General features: G+C 53.2%; 1 protein-coding gene and 1 long non-coding RNA gene across 3 annotated transcripts in view; one reads left to right on the top strand and one right to left on the bottom strand.

The window, feature by feature from the left end:
• Nucleotides 1-16,999, top strand: part of LOC119379451 (beta-1,3-galactosyltransferase 5) — a 95,177-nt gene that overhangs the window by 35,314 nt on the left and 42,864 nt on the right. The window lies entirely within an intron of this gene.
• Nucleotides 16,185-16,816, bottom strand: LOC125756925 (uncharacterized). The gene is made up of 3 exons (XR_007414881.1): nt 16,761-16,816; nt 16,551-16,612; nt 16,185-16,226 (listed from the first exon to the last, which is right to left on the bottom strand). It is a non-coding gene; the product is annotated as an uncharacterized LOC125756925 (long non-coding RNA).

Genomic DNA, 16,999 nt, shown 5'->3' with positions numbered 1-16,999 from the left:
GTCGATAACGCTATCTACAGAAAAAGCATTACCACCGCACACACCACCAGGAAAGCACGCCTTAAATGTGCTGGAAGACCATGCCATGCTCCCTCCTCACACCATGCCACCCTCCCCCTTTCGTCTGCACTCAGAAATCAGCAAACCTGGCGTTGAAGGAGACCAGCACTTGTTGATCAACTGCGAGACGTCGCAAGAGGAATAACCGAGCTGCGTGGAGGGAAAGCAACAGTGGTGCTCACGAATTTCAGCAACGAATACAAGCACGTGGACAAAGGCCTACATTGAAGAAATTGTGCAAGCCACCAGTGCTTTCGCCCTCACCGATTCTACCGAATCTACTCCGACAAACCGAGCTCCTCAACCAGCTTTCGACGTCAATTCGAGCCTTCCGAAGCATAAGCAAGAACAGCTCAGAACCCTGCTCCTGCAATACGAGGACTGCTTTTCGTCGTCGTCAAGAATTCGGCAGACCCCAGTCGCAAAACACCGCATCATAACAGGAAAATGCCAGGCCACTATGCCAGAGCCCGTACAGAGTTTCGACGCAAGAACGCGAGGCCACAAAGAAACAAGTCGACAAAGTGCTACACGATGACATCATCCAGTCTTCGAGGAGTCCGTGGGCGTCACCTGTGGTGTTAGTGAAAAAGAAAGACGGAACCCTACGCTTCTGTGTTGATTATCGCCATCTGAACAAAATCACAAAGAAGGATGTCTACCCTCTCCCACGCATAGACGACACCCTGGATCGACTCTACAACGCGAGGTACTTTTCATCAATGGACCTTAAGACCGGCTACTGGCAAATCGAAGTCGACAAGAGAGACCGAGAGAAAACTGCCTTTATAAGACCAGACGGCCTCTTCGAGTTCAAGGTAACGCCCTTTGCTCTTTGCTCGGCATCTGCAACGTTCCAGCGTGTTATGGACACCGTGATGGCTGTATTGAAGTGGCAGACGTGCCTTGCCTTGTGTACTTGGATGACGTCGTCGTGTTTGCCTCAAACTTCGATGAACACCTCCGTTGCCTTGAAGCTGTACTTCGTACTTCAAGCAATCAAGACCCCCGGACTCACCGTAAAGCCAGAAAAGTGCCGCTTTGTGTACGACGGAACTCTTGTTCTTAGGCCATGTCATTAGCCGGTCCAGGGTTTGTCCAGACCCGCGGAAAACCGCTGCCATTGCTGCCTTCCCGCCGCCCACCGACAAGAAGGCTGTACGCCGATTTCTGGGCTTGTGCGCCTATTACAGACGTTTCGTTAAGGATTTTTCACGGATCGCCGAGCCACTGATGCAACTCACGAAGACCGATGTCGAATTCAGATGGGAAAGGGTGCAAGTTCAAGCATTTCAAGAATTGAAACGACGCCAGCAGACGACTCCGATACTTGCGCACTTCGACGAATACGCCGATACGGAAATACACACCGACGCAAGCAGCATAGGACTCGGCGCCTTCCTCGTGCAAAGGACTGACGGATCGGAACGGTTATCAGTTATGCTAGCTGGTCGCTATCCAAGGCAGAAGCCAACTATCCCACAACAGAAAAGGAGGGCCGAAACACGGGCCCTGCCCAATGGCAGTGCCGCCGAGGTAGCCATCATCTGCGCTACGTCAAAGTTTCGCCCCTACCTCTACGGCAGGCCCTTCAAAGTTGTAGCGACCACCACGCCTTGTGCTGGCTAGCTAATCTGAAGGACCCTTCAGGTCGTCTCGCACAATGGAGCTTGAGACTTCAAGAATTTGACATTACCATTGTTTACAAATCCGGAAGAAAACACTCTGACGCCGACTACCTGTCTCGTGCCACCGTGGACGCGCCGCCGCAAGACGACCAGGATGATGACTACTTCTTGAGAATCATAAGTGCTGGCGACTTCGCTGAACAACAGCGATCCGACCCGGAACTCAAAGACCTTATGGAATGCCTCGAGGGCAAGACCGCTGTCGTTTCTAAAGTATTCAAGCGAGCACTGGCGTCGTTTTTCTTAGGGAGCGGCGTTCTCCAAAAGAACTTTGAGCCACTTCGAGCCAATTACCTTCTCGTGGTTCCTTCAGCATTGCGCCAAGAAGTCCTCCAGGCCCTGCACGACGACCCAACGGCAGGACACCTCGATGTTTCCTGAACGCTGGCAAGAATACAGGAAAAGTACTACTGGCGGTGCCGTGCCGTCGACGTCACCAGCTACGTAAGGACATGCAGAGACTGTGAGCGACGCAAGACACTGCCAAGAAGACCAGCAGGCTTTCTTCAGCCGATCAAGCCACCTCGGCGACCGTTCCAGCAGATCGGGGTGGACCTCCTGGGGCTGTTCCCAACGTCAACTTGCGGTAATAAGTGGATCGTCGTAGCTACCGACTACCTGACCCGTTACGCCGAAACACGGGCCCTGCCCAATGGCAGTGCCGCCGAGGTAGCCAAGTTCTTCATTGAGAACATTGTGCTACGTCATGGCGCCCCAGAGGTCCTCATCACGTACAGAGGTACCGCCTTTACTGCAGACCTAACTCAGGCGATTCTGAGATACAGCCAGGCAAGCCACCACCGAACCACCGCCTACCACCCACAGACCAATGGCCTCACCGAGCGCCTAAATAAGACCATCGCTGACATGCTGGCCATGTATGTCGACGTCGAAAACAAGACCTGGGGTGCCATCCTTCCATACGTGACCTTCGCATAGAACACGGCCGTGCAAGAAACGACGCAGATGACGCCCTACAAGTTGGTCTACGGAAGGAACCCGGCAACGACGCTCGACGCCATTTTACCCAACGTCCCCGACGAAGAAAACATCGGCGTCACTGTTTACCTTCAGCGCTCCGACGAAGCCAGACAGCTCGCCTGCCAACGCATCAAGAATCTGCAGGTGACTGATAGCCGCCGTTGCAATCGTCGACGACGCTTCGTGGAATACCAGCCCGGCGACCGTGTTTGGGTCTGGACGCCGATACACCGATGTGGACTCAGTGAAAAGCTTCTTCAGCGATACTTCGGCCATACAAGGTGCTACGACGTCTCGGTGCACTGGACTACGAGGTTGTCTAGACGGCATCACAAACTCTCAGTGGCGCAGCGCACGACCTGAAGTTGTTCACGTTGTGCGCCTCAAGCCATTTTGTGCTCGTTGAGGAATCTGAAGACTGCTTTTGCTTGCTTCATTGTTGTTCTTTCGAGTTACATGCATATTTTTTTACTTCGATGTTCTGTTTTACGCATCGGGACGATGCTTTTTCAGAGGGGGGCATTGCCATGCCCACTTCTTGATTTATTTTGATGTATTTGGGTTTGGCCCGCAGGGATGGTTGGCAACGCTCGACGCTGACCACATTGTTCGAGAAGCTTTGCGATTGTTGTAGATCACTGTGTTAAGATTGCGCGCAGGACGCGAATAGTCTGGATTATTCCAGAGCTTGCGCGACCACCAGTGATAAGACTGGAAAGTTCGATGCGTGATGTTATAAAAGAGCGGCGCGTCCCAGCCATGAGCAGTTTTTCGACGGCCGACGCTCTGTTCGCCGCCATCAGTGTACATTGTGTATTGCTGTAGTTTGACTTTCAGCTTCCGGGCCACAAGTTCAGCCAAATAAAGCGTTTCATCGTGGACACGCCGACTGCTGCCTTGATCGACGTCACGACCCCATGACAATATCCAGCTCGGCAGGAAGGGTAGCATAGGACATAGCACAGTTCTGCCAACAGCAGGTACTTGCCAGGAACAAACTGCAAGTGATAATTGCATTAAAGAAAATGGATAAAGAAATGCTGCAGCATTGGTGGCATGTCTGCAGTGTTCGTTTTTTGTGATTACCAGCAAGGGCCTGTGATCCGTTGCAATGAAAATCTGGTGGCTGTGTACCATGTGGTGAAATTTTATGCGTTCGGTACGAAAACTTCCATGATGGCCGCTTGTGCGTCATCAAAACTTTCCAAATGTCCGCTTGTGTGTCACCAACCGAGCCACGGTGCAGAGCGGTCGGGGGAACGTCACTCTATATTGTGTGAACACGCGACGAGAAGCTCATACCGTGTTGTGACGTCAGGGTATAGTAGGAACCGAAACTAGCTTTTAAAACATACTGTAATAACTTTATCAGGGCGCACTCGCGCTTAGCGCTACCTTTTCTAGGCTCTTGAGGGCTTGGCCTTTCATTTGACGCAAAAAAACTGAAAATATTTGTGTGAGTACCCCTTTAATGCTTCATAGATTTCTTTCCGTTTACCTCCAGCGGACGTTTTCGCTCATCAAGCTGCTAAGCAGGCGCATACTTGCGGAAATAGTTAACTGCTCTGAGCATTCTCCATATTACATTTTTGTCACTGAAGAGCGGCATAGCTTGAATTTGCTCAGAATTTGGCATGCCATGCTCACTGATGATGTCATCAAGAAACGTCATTTCCTTTACATAGAAAGCACAGTTTTCCCATTTAAATGTGAGTCCATCTTTTTATTTCCTGTGAGCCTGTGTCAACTTTGAAACTGACATGACTACTGTCAATCTGGCCTTGCATTGTCCAGTCTAGCCTTACTTGCTCGTTGACACAGAATATGCTTGCATCCAAAGCTTGGAATTCATCACCTTCTACTTCCTGTATCTGGTTGACTTGACGATCTCCACAGCATGCCGAGAAGTGATTCATTTGGTTGCACGCGTGGCAGCACTTCCCGTAATCTGGACATTGTCGTTGCGCGTGCATTAAGCTGCATTGTTTACAACAAATCCGCCTCCCTTTGCTAGGTTCATTTCTTACGGCGTAGTCTGCCTGCGCATTTTAATAGTAATAATAATTGTTGGGGTTTTACGTCCCAAAGCCACAATATGATTATGAGGTACGCCGCAGTGTTTGCAAATTTCAACTACCTGGGGTGCTTTAAAGGAGCACTGACATCAAATTTTAATGTCGAGATGTGCCATTCATTCGATTGCTCGGTATGCATAATTCTTCTTGGCCAAATTTGAATGGCGTCCGTCGCGTGGAAGTAATTTTATTTCGAGGGAAAACAGCGTGCGAAAGCTCAACGAAAGATTGATCACGCTGCGACATCGACATTAGTGATATGTGTAAGGTGTGATACATTCCGCAAACACCATCCTGAGTGATGATACGCTAGGAAAAGTGACATCGCCGATCTGAGTGTATTTATTGTGGCGCCGACGCCAGGCGGCGCTCTCACTCTCAGCCAGTGGCTCTCCTTGCGGTCCCGATCTATGCTTGCGATTCATCGTCTTGCATTGACTAATTTGTCGTGTGCTCCAAAGCAGGCGCGTAGCCAGGATTTTTTTTTTTTTCGAAGGGGGGGGGGGCTGAACTTCAATACGCCTACCAAGTGGCTTTCAAGAACTTTTCAGTTCTCTGTTTCGGCGTCTAATGTTGTGGTTACATAGCTTCCGGCGAATAGTGTTAAACTAAACTAAAATTGCCATTCCACATCGTGCAAATCCACGCACATGATGCATGCACAGACACTTTGTTCAAGCAATACGTTACGCGACTACATTTCAGTGCAGTTGCTAGCTTCATGACGACGTGTACATTAATATGAGGGTGTATGCTACCAATGAGAAAATGACAGACTCAATAAAGATTTTCTGTTTCGTTGTTTTTATTTGAAACGCAATAATTAAAATATACATTTCGTGCGTGCAACTGTTCTGTAGGGCCGTACATGAGCATTGAACGTAAGATGAATTGGGCTCATTGGGCACTGTGAACATGAACCTTGTAGTGTGCACGTACCTCACAGGAGTACGGCCACTAGCGTGGGTTCGGACTTAGCGAGCCACAGGGCCGCGTCTGCCGTCGCCTCGCGTGAACTAGCGCGCCGCTGCACACGTACGTTCAAGCGCAAACAAGGCGCCGAGCGTAGCGCGGCAAGTACACAGTACTGCTCTCGAAATCCGCAACACTTTATTGCCTGCGGCAACTCCACAAAACGCAGTACAACGCCCGCTCCCAAAGGCGGCGGGAGAAGCAAAACAGGCTTAACCACGCCACGGGCGAAAGTACAACACAAAGGGTGCCGCGAGCACGTCTCCGCGGGCAAAAGGGCTCACGGCGACACGCCGCTGAAGGAAACGGTCCCTCGCGACTATGCTGCGCACTCTTACGATCAGCGACCACAGGGCCCGATCGCTAGAGCAAGGGCAAACTCCGCTCGCGTTGGCTTCGATAGGTACGGTTTCGGCGTAGTAAGACCACGCGCGAAGACACCGCACCGCTCTTCAGCCTAGCGTTCGGAAAAGGACAACGTAAGGTAAGCGCTCGCCGCTGGCGCAAGGCACCGTTAGCGAACTCCATCCGAGCGAGCCCAAACAGAGGAGCCGACGGACGGGAAAGAAAATGCGTGCTTACCCTACGAGGTCCAGAGAGAGTCTGACCCGCCGCGCAAAACGTCTCGCGAGACTCGCACGCGGCGCCACCGTCGAGATCCGGCGCCGGGGTGAGGGGGTTAACGTCACCCCCGCTCGCCCAGCACCGTAGGACGGCGGAGGAGGGGAGCGGCATGATCGGGCATGAGGATGGCAGAAATAGGCGAAAAACCCGCGCAATGGCGACGGGCAAGCCTCAATCCCCACATCCCCCTCTCCTAAATTTGCCCTTTCCCGGTCTGCAAAGGCAGCCGGCGGTCACCCATGCAGTTAAAATAACACTGCTATGAGCAACCACTAGCCTCGGTCCAGCCCTGGAGCTGCTGCTAAAAAGAATACATGATAATGCGAGAAAAATCAATAACAAAGACAATACGCTTGAAACACATAATACAATAAAATGGCGCTGCGGAAGGAAGGTAAAGAAAATTAAGGCAAGTGTTCGTGATGCTTGCGCGAAAGAGCGTCCACAGCGCGGAGGGGAGGCGGAGGCAGGAGGCTTCTTGAAGTCCTCACACCGGGAACGGGCTCACCGATGGCGCGTCGCTGTTGACGACGATTGGCGCGAGAGGCCGACGAACGCCGCTTCGGTAGTGGTGCGAAGGTCCCGAATTTTCGGCTGGAATGACGGGAGACCTCGCTGGGACAGCCGGCCCTTTTTTTGGAATCAATAAGGCCGACCCGAACTGGCTGCGAGGCGTCCTGAAGTCGGCAGAGTGTAGGCATACCTGCTATGTCAGCTGGCCTAGCGCAGGAGCCATAATGGAGAGGGCAGCCAGGCTTCTCGACAACGGCCGCGAGCAGGGCACCGCTGGTCTGTCCGGCGTCAGCGGGTCATTGACCCGAGTGTCCACGTAGATGAGGTGAATTCACCACGCGCACTCTTTCCAGGCCAGCACCAATGCACCACGCACGTACGCACGCACACACACACATGTCACTGCACATAGCAGCGCTTTCGCCAAGCGCGGCCCACGTTCGCCGTCCAAGGCCACTGCGCCTCACTTTTCACGGTGTCATGTCGCCAACCGCGCGCGCTCGCGTGGGAATTCCTCTCCCCCCGCACAAGCACCTGTATTCACGAATGCTTCCGCAGGCACAAGAAATAAAACACGGAAAAAAAGTAAAGAGAACAAAATGACAGTCAATATGCGGCAAACACAACCGAACAAACGTATTAAATACACATGAGTATTCAAATAAACAAAAAAAAAACTAGCAGCAAACTGGGCGGGCCGACTTCTTTACGAGCACTGGCCGTAAAGAAGCTAGCATACTGAGGCTAGAAAGTAACTGAGGGCCTTCGGTTGCGGAAAACAGAGTCCGCCGTCCGGCGCGAAATCACAAAGGTGACCGCTTCCTCAGATTATACCGATGCGGGGTCCGAATGCGGTCCGCCGCACCGGGTGTGCCCCGTTGCTTGCGCGAAGTGCCACAGGGGGCTGGCGCGAGCTCGTCAGACCGTGATGCAAAGGCTTTCAGGTCTGCGATATGGGCACGGCTGAGTTTTCCCGAAATGGGATCTTTCAGCAAGTACGCGAGTGGAGTCCAAGCTTTCTCCACTCGGTACGGACCAAGCCACTTAGGAGCGAGCGAGGCTGAGAACCCCTTACTCGCGTCGCTAAGGGCGTGGTTGCGCTTCAGGACAAGATCGCCCACCTCAAATGCTAGGTCGCGATGCTTGCGGTCATATTGGGCCTTCTGCTGAGCCCTAGACGACGCCAAACTTTGCCTTGCTTTACAGAAAGCTCGACAAAGCCGGTCCCGAAGCTGTGACGCGTAAGCAGAACAGTCTGCCTGCTTCTCCTCGTCCCCGAGCTGGCATTGAATGACACTGGTCACCGGATTTGCAAACTCCCTTCCAAATTTAAGAAGGCGGGCGAGAAACCAGTCGAGCGACTCTCGGATGTTCGGATTGCGAACGCGAGCTCGCTCAGATGGTCTGCCCAGTCCTTTTGACTTTTGGCAAAGGCCGCCAACATTGGTTTGAGCGTACGATTGGCGCGCTCCGTCAAATTGGACTGGGGATGGTAGGGTGAAGTGGTGCAGTGATCAATTCCAAGGGAACGGCACGTGACACCAAACACCCGAGCGGTGAAATACGAAGCGTTGTCAGTGATTAGCCTTTCCGGAAAGCCGAACCGGCAAAACACTTCCTGCAGCTTCTCGAGCACCGCTCGCGCTGTCACCTCCCTAAGAGGTGAACAATTCCACCCACTCGAAAAGTGATCCACGACTACCATGAGGTGAATGAACCCCTGCTTACTTCTGGGAAAAGGTCCCATTAGATCGCAGGTGGCCACTTGCCACGGACGCTCACTGACAATCGGTTTCATCAGACCAGGTGGCTTGCCACCCCTAGACTTCAACGTTTGACAGACGTGGCAGGAACGGCAATAGCGATAAACGTCACGCTTCATGCCGGGCCAGGCCACCGTCTTGCTCAGTTTTGCGAAAACTTTGGAGCCACTCAGGTGACCGGCCATGGGTTCGTCGTGAGAGGATCGCAACAGTGCGGCTCTCAGACTTTTGGGCATAACCACCTTAAACAGATCAATGGACTCGTCATCGGTGGCTACGTATTTCAGCAGGAGCCCGTCATGGTCCAGCAAATATGAATCCGCGGGGTACTCAGCGACACACGCTGGTTCCAGCCCCCCTTCCGCGCCCGCTGCAGGGCAAGCAGCGTAACGGCGCTCCGTCTCCCTGAGACCGTCGCAAATTTCGCGACAAAACGGATCACTTTGCTGAGCCTTCAGTAGCTCTTGTCTGCTGAAAGCGATTCCCATTCTCCCAAAGGGGAGCCTGGTATCGCGCCCACTCAGGACCGCAGCAACCGCCGCTTGCGTCGGCGTCACGGGTTCGCTCTCGGCATCGTGGCCTTTGGAGAGCTCACCCGCTGGCCGGCTTCGCGGTGCGCTGTTCGCCTGGAATGCAGCCAGGGTTCGTCCGAATGCGGACTCGCCTCTTTCGCCGAACGGCGGCGAAGCCGCTGTTTCGCCCCCACCGCTTGCTTGTGCAAAGGCACCGCTAGCGGTTGTCGCACCGGAATCAAGGTTCTCGGCAGACAATGGGGCACGAGATAGCGCGTCAGCTACCACGTTGGTGCTCCCTGTTCGATACTGCACTGCAAAGTCATAGTGCTGTATCAGGAGAGCCCAGCGCTCCAGCCAGCCCGCAGGCTCACGGAGCCGCATCACCCAGCTGAGCGCACTGTGATCCGTTTGCACCACGAATTTCGTCCCATAAGGTAGACGTCAAATTTTCGCAGTGCAAACACGATGGCGAGGCAATCCTTTTCGGTAACGGAATAATTTTTCTCCGCGGGTACCAAGGAGCGGCTGGCAAAGGCCAACGGCTGCAACACGCCATCGTATTCCTGTAGGAGAACGGCTCCTAATCCCAGATCGCTCGCATCAGTCTGAACAACGAACGGTCTGGTCAGGTCCGGGAGTCTGAGCTGCGCTGTCTCAGCAATGGCGCTAGACAGTCGGCAAAACGCCTCTTGCTGCTCAGGTCCCCATCGCCAAACAGCAGACTTACCCAAGAGCTTGGTCAAGGGCGCCTGCAGTCGGGCACAGGACGGAATGAAGGAACGGTAAAAGTTAACCATTCCCAAAAAGCGGCGAAGGCCACGTACGTCCTTGGGCACGGGGAAATCGAGGATTGCTCGAAGTTTCTCCCGATCCGGCTCAATGGAGCCTTCGTCCAGCGTAAACCCGAGTAACTGAATACGGGTCTGCGCTAATTGGGCTTTCGCGGGATTTAACGTCATCCTGGCAGCCCGCACCCTCTCGAGCACATCGGCAACATGGGCCAAGTGCTCTTCGAAGGTTCGTGAATAAATCACGATGTCGTCGAGGTAGCACAAGCAGTATGACCACTTTGCTTCCCCGAGGACGCGGTCCATGAGTATTTGAAACGTCGCAGGAGCATTGCAAAGACCAAAGGGCATACGAGTGAACTCGAACAACCCTCTGTGGGACGTGAAAGCAGTTTTGCACTGGTCACGCTCACCCATCCGGACCTTTAGGTAACCTTTCGAGGCGTCAAGTGTGGTAAAGTACCGTGCATCGCCCAGGTTTCCTACGATGGAGCTTATCGTAGGGAGCGGATAGGCATCTTTACGAGTCACTCCGTTCAGACGGCGATAGTCGACGCACAGGCGATGACTGCCGTCTTCCTTAGGCACCAACACAATTGGAGACGCCCAGGAGCTGGACGAACGGCGAATAATGCCTGCCGATAGCATGTCGTCTAGGAAGCCGTCGATAATCTGCTTGTTGGCGAGACTGACGGGCCTGGGGTTACACTTCAAAGGAAGCGCGTCGCCAGTTTCGATCACGTGGCTGACAAAATCGGTACAGCCCGGTTGATCGGTGAAGAGCTCGTCGTACTGGCGTAGCAGTGCCGACAGACGAGCCTTCTGCGTATCATCCAAATGAGTCGCACAGGCGATCAAAGGATGTGGTGCCTCTTCGTGTCGTGTCGGTCGATCCAAAAGGGGGTTTCGAGCCGACGAGCGCGTACTGCCGGAGTATGACCCCGAAGTTTGCGCGCGACACGGTTCGTGCCGTCCCTCTCGTTCCCAAAGGGGACTGTGAGAGGAGGACTGCGTTGAGCAGGGGTATATGACCCCGAACTCTCCGCGTGGCACGTTTCCGACGCTTCTGCGGCAAAGGCAACAGTAAGCGCCGGCGGGCTGATGAACGGCTTGAGTTGGGAAAAGGGCCCATCACGATAGCCGCCATTCGCAATGTCCACAACGATCGCGGTCTTCAAAAGAAAGCCCCGACCGAGAATCACAGGAACATTGAGCCCTGGGAGATGAACAAAACGCGCGCGTCTCGTTCGATCTCCCCATCTGACAGTCAACCTTGCGGCGCCAGCCGAATGGGCCATGCCTGTCGCAAGAGTGAATGTCGTTCGGCAGTCCCGCAAGCGCACCGAATGCTTCTGCAAGTGGGACAATACCTGTTCGCCAAACAACGAAGCGCTAGCGCCCGTGTCCAGCAACGCCGAAAATTCACGGCCGGCAATAATGACCGGAATGAATGGCGCGTGCATACCAGCAAGACAGCTTGCCCTGTACGCAGAGGGGATAAGCAAAGGTTGGGTCGCCCGTGCCTTCACGAACGACCCGCAAATCCGTTTCCCCGCCTCACAGGAGGCCTAGATATGGTGCACTCCCTTGCTATGTGCCCTCTTTCACGGCATCGAAAACAGCGCACTCCATCTCGGTCTCTATCACGAGACGGAGCAGCCTCGAGCTGCTGTGATCGGCTCGCCACGTTATCAAAGGATACGTCACGACGAGCGTCACCCACACTGCGTTGGGTCGAATGGCGTCCCTTCGTGTGGGTTTCAGGTGGTGCAGCACAGGCTGCCCGCCTTTCGTGCGTGTAGGGATCAAGAGCGCGAGCGCTCAACTCCCACGCGCAGCCACTGGCAGCCGCAAAGGCAGCGCCGTGGGGCTGCTGTTGGGGCACGGCCCCTCGCCATGCGCAGCGCGGCTCAAGGGCCTCGCTGGCTGGCGGCGGCGGGCGATAGGCACGCGCAGCGAGAAGGTCGCCTTGAATGCGCTTTGCCTCGGCGGCCAGCTCCTCCAAATCGCGGAAGCGACCGCCGCGCAGGTACGCCGAAAAGGTCGGATGTGTCTGCCGAATCACCCGCTCGACGCGTTCCTCGTTCGAGGCTCTGGGCTCAGCGATAGAGAAAAGGTCGTCCATCGCGCGTACGTACTCCTGAAGCGACTCATCAGGAGCTTGTGTACGGAGCTCGAGCTCTCGCCGCATCCTACTCTCGTAGTCAGCGGGTAGGAATTCACGCAGAAAGGCCGCGCGGAACTCCTCGAGGGTTGCTGCTCGGTAACCGGAAAGCCGATACCACCTCGCCGCCATATCAGTCAGTGCAGCCGGGACAACGCGCCCGAGCACCTCCTGATCGTCCAAACCCATTGCTCTCTGATAACGTGACAGAGAGTCAAGGTAGTCTCGGGCGCTGAGCAAATCCCCGTATCCGCTGTATGTTGGCACAGGCAACATAACAGCGGGGTGGGCGCGTTTCGGAACGACCGAAAGCGTTTGGACAGCTCCCGAGAGCGCTTGGATCATCTCGACGGCGTTTTGCAGCAGCGTCTGCGTCGCACCTGCTTCACAGGAAGCCGTTGGTGCGTTAGCGGCGCGGTCGAGCGAAGGTGAACAGTCTCCCAGCTCGATCAGTGGAGCGGTTTCAAAAGGACTACCGCGCTGCGCGCCATTCCCAGAGCAAAAGAGGCTCCTAGAGGGATTTGCCTGCTGTCGAACATTGCCACTTGGGGCGGCTACCGTCGACAATACAGGCGCCTGCTCAGCGTGCGGTCGAACTGTCGGTTGCACGGCTGACGGCGGGCAAAAGTCGGCAAGGGCCAAAGCCTGCGCCCCGTCAATTCCACAGGGAACCGACTGAAAGCGCTGTGCCGTCGAACTGCCACGCATTTCGAAGGGTACTGCAGCAGTCGAAGGCGCCTGAGCGCACCGTTCGGATAGGGCAAAGGGCCCAGTCCGCAACGACGCACCATCTCCAAAGGGAGCTGGCAGGCGCTTTGTGTCGTCCCCACAGGGGGTTGCGACACGTATGGGTGCACAAAGGTGCCCCTCGACAGAGGCACTGGCCTCGTTCTCGTGCAACGCGGCATCCGCCAGAAAAGTCAACGGACAAAAATCCCGCGAAGCAGACATGTTGCGGCGAGCCCGAGACGCACAGGCGTACTGACTCGCTAAGAGCAGTCAAAAGCTTAATGAGCTTTTGATACCGCGTTGGGCGCCAGTGTAGTGTGCACGTACCTCACAGGAGTACGGCCACTAGCGTGGGTTCGGACTTAGCGAGCCACAGGGCCGCGTCTGCCGTCGCCTCGCGTGAACTAGCGCGCCGCTGCACACGTACGTTCAAGCGCAAACAAGGCGCCGAGCGTAGCGCGGCAAGTACACAGTACTGCTCTCGAAATCCGCAACACTTTATTGCCTGCGGCAACTCCACAAAACGCAGTACAACACCCGCTCCCAAAGGCGGCGGGAGAAGCAAAACAGGCTTAACCACGCCACGGGCGAAAGTACAACACAAAGGGTGCCGCGAGCACGTCTCCGCGGGCAAAAGGGCTCACGGCGACACGCCGCTGAAGGAAACGGTCCCTCGCGACTATGCTGCGCACTCTTACGATCAGCGACCACAGGGCCCGATCGCTAGAGCAAGGGCAAACTCCGCTCGCGTTGGCTTCGATAGGTACGGTTTCGGCGTAGTAAGACCACGCGCGAAGACACCGCGCCGCTCTTCAGCCTAGCGTTCGGAAAAGGACAACGTAAGGTAAGCGCTCGCCGCTGGCGCAAGGCACCGTTAGCGAACTCCATCCGAGCGAGCCCAAACAAAGGAGCCGACGGACGGGAAAGAAAATGCGTGCTTACCCTACGAGGTCCAGAGAGAGTCTGACCCGCCGCGCAAAACGTCTCGCGAGACTCGCACGCGGCGCCACCGTCGAGATCCGGCGCCGGGGTGGGGTTAACGTCACCCCCGCTCGCCCAGCTCCGTAGGACGGCGGAGGAGGGGAGCGGCATGATCAGGCATGAGGATGGCAGAAATAGGCGAAAAACCCGCGCAATGGCGACGGGCAAGCCTCAATCCCCACAACCTGCAGGTGCCTGATGCGTAGCACCGGTTTCACCTTTAAAAATGCATACGAGGGAAGATGCGTACAAGCAATTCTATCATACAAACAATAATCTCTTGCGACTACCAATGTAAAACACTCTCACGAACATCATAATTATGCAAGAGAGGGGGATTGAGAGCACGGTTATTTTCTGCATACTTTAAAACAATAACTGAAACATTTTCTTTTTTTCTCACACCTTACATCATATGTCAGTTAAGCAGTGCAATCAGAATTGCTCGATAAATCTAGACGTCGTAACGGAGAAGATCATGCTCATAAAATAACTGGAAGGTCATATTTCAAGCATTCATAACGTTTTTAAGGGCTTTACAGCCAAGTTGGTGAGGGGAGGCGGTAATGATAACAAATTAAGCTTCGAAAAATGAATGAAAGCGGAAATACAATACAATATACAAAGCGGAAATACAAATGGTTATGTGCCACGAAAAGATGCGGTATACACGTACAGAAACTGGGTACTAAAGCTGTCCATTAAGACAGACAACTGAGAGAGAAAAAAACAACATAACACTTGACAATTCAAACTGCCAGTAAAGAATAAACTCGAGGAAAATCTATAATCTGGAATATATGTTACTCCTGACGAAAAGATACAAAATATGTGTAGAAGAAACTTATAGCAAAAGATGTTAGTGAAAGGTCTTGCGTTAGCAAATGTGATGGTTTTTCTTAGAGGTAATGACAATATTTGATAAACACACTTGTATAACAGTACATCATCTAAAATAGCTCACAAAACATGGCAGCACAAAGATTTGCCATCAGCAGTCAGCACAACATATATCAGCACAAAGATCCTACATTTAAAAATTGCAATAAGTCTGACAGTTCTTTTTATTAAAGTATTTGCAGAGTACGCGTGCTATCTCCAATGAGAACTTAAAGAACAAAGCCCAAACGACGCGGGGAGTCTTTGTGAAGCGATCGATAACATCACTGTGGCTAATGTTTACATCCCCGTGAGAGTAGAGGAGTGCTAGGTCGACCAGGCGCTCTTCGGACATTGTAGAGCGCAGATAGGTTTTTAGCCTCCTTAAACTGGAGAACGACCTTTCCGCTGTGGCGGTGGTTAGAGGGAGTGTTACCAGTATTTGCAGCAACTTATGAATGCTGGGATAAAAAGTGCTGTCGCCGTGAAGAAGGGAATCAAGCCCGGTGCTAGGGCGTAGGCTTGGTGCTGTTGCCTCCCACTTCGTCCACCAGAGCTCAAATTGCAGTGATTCCACTCCTGCGCCAACTGCGCCAAAGTGCGCCAAATTGTATTTACTGCGCCATCCTGATAATATCGACGAAATTTGCGCCAAACTGCGCCAAAGTCTTGGGTTTGGGGGCGTCTATCACCGGCAATCGCACCGCCGGCGCGTCAGAACATGTGAAGCTCGATCTTCGGGCTGCCAATAAAGTCGCAATCATGGACCAAGAATTATTCCGCTGAATACATAGCGCTCGCGCGTGCGTTCCGAGTAAGCCAGGATGCCATGCACGGTGCCTACGCAGCTTCTGTTCTGCAAGTCGGCTCGACAGCAAAACGCGCTCTCCGCAGAGGCTCGTGACGTCTAAGCCTATCGGTAGCGAGAAAGTGCGACGGCGATTCGTCGGCGGACGTCGTCTGTTCCAGAAACGCTGCTGATAGCTCGTTTCAAGCATCGCACCGCACATAAGGAAAGCAATGTTCAGTAATAACTACATGAGTGCCGCTAAAATGTCTGTCACTTCTGTTTCCGGACATCGCGGAATGAAATCTGGGATCGCTCGCAGTAGATATATGGGACAATATCGAATTTTCCTTGCTTCGCGTTTATGGAAAAGCACGCGAACAGTGAAAACGCGTTGACACTTTTCCTCAGATATACTTTATCCATGGATCTTCATCCAGAACAGCTTTTTCGTAATTCCTTCCGCCAGCACGTCCGAGTTTGTAATCACTCTGCGGTAAATACCCCCTAAAAGGCCCTGCCCTTTCTCGAGCTCACGTGCTAGGGTTCCAATTCGAATTTTTTGCTTGCTTTTTTAAAAATGTCATCTCATTAGTAAAATCATATCTCCTGGTCGGAGCAGCCGCAAATGCGCAGCCAAGCGAGTGACATGTCCATAGAGCCAATGGGGACGAATATTTGGACACGATGGTAGCGCCGTCTGGATTCTAACGGTAGTTGCAAAAACAATTCAAAATGTTATCTTGCTCTCAACAGAAAAAGCTTTTAGCATCTTTCACAGGCAAGTTAGTTTTAAGAACTACGAATATTGCTTGTAGATTTTATAGCTGTGTATAAAATGAAATATGTTTCAAACGCACAAGGGCGTTTTGATATGGCGCCTGGCGTTCCGCATAGCAGACGATGCCATCGTCGTCTGCTTCTACGTCGCCGCTGCCCCCCACTCGCTCCGGCAGCCCCCTCTCCACCCTACCTGAATTTTTCTCGTTTCCATAATGTACACTACAGTCACTTACTCATTAGGTACTCACAAGTATCTTGCATACTTTAGTAGGGCAGTGCTGCCGCATACAGGCCGAGAGAAATGACAACGCTGATCACACAAACTTGCTGCAATAAATTATTTTATTGCGACTGCATCGATGGTTACACAAAATGAAGGACACGTAAGTAGCGTTTTAGCATGTATACCAGCGAATAACATGCATGCATAAGTGTTTATATGCAAAGAAGGTACGTACTACGCATAGCCCCACCACAGATGTCCGGAGCACAGAAGCTGTCCAGCGTTGGATGATAAATAGATCCAACTGCACGAAGCCTTAGAGGTATACCGCTAAAGTCCCTGCACTTCTGCTGCTCAAGATGTCGCACCACTTCGTTCACAGTATTCAGCAAACTGTCTGTAACTGATATGAACATATCCGCGTCCCTTTCACGGCCACCAGTGCGGCGTGACTTCTGTTTTCTGGTTTGCGCT

This window comes from Rhipicephalus sanguineus, chromosome 1, assembly GCF_013339695.2.
Source record: "Rhipicephalus sanguineus isolate Rsan-2018 chromosome 1, BIME_Rsan_1.4, whole genome shotgun sequence".
Classification (NCBI taxonomy): Eukaryota; Metazoa; Arthropoda; class Arachnida; order Ixodida; family Ixodidae; genus Rhipicephalus; species Rhipicephalus sanguineus.
Note: the sequence above shows the minus strand (reverse complement) of the source record. Positions and strands in the feature narration are given on the sequence as shown.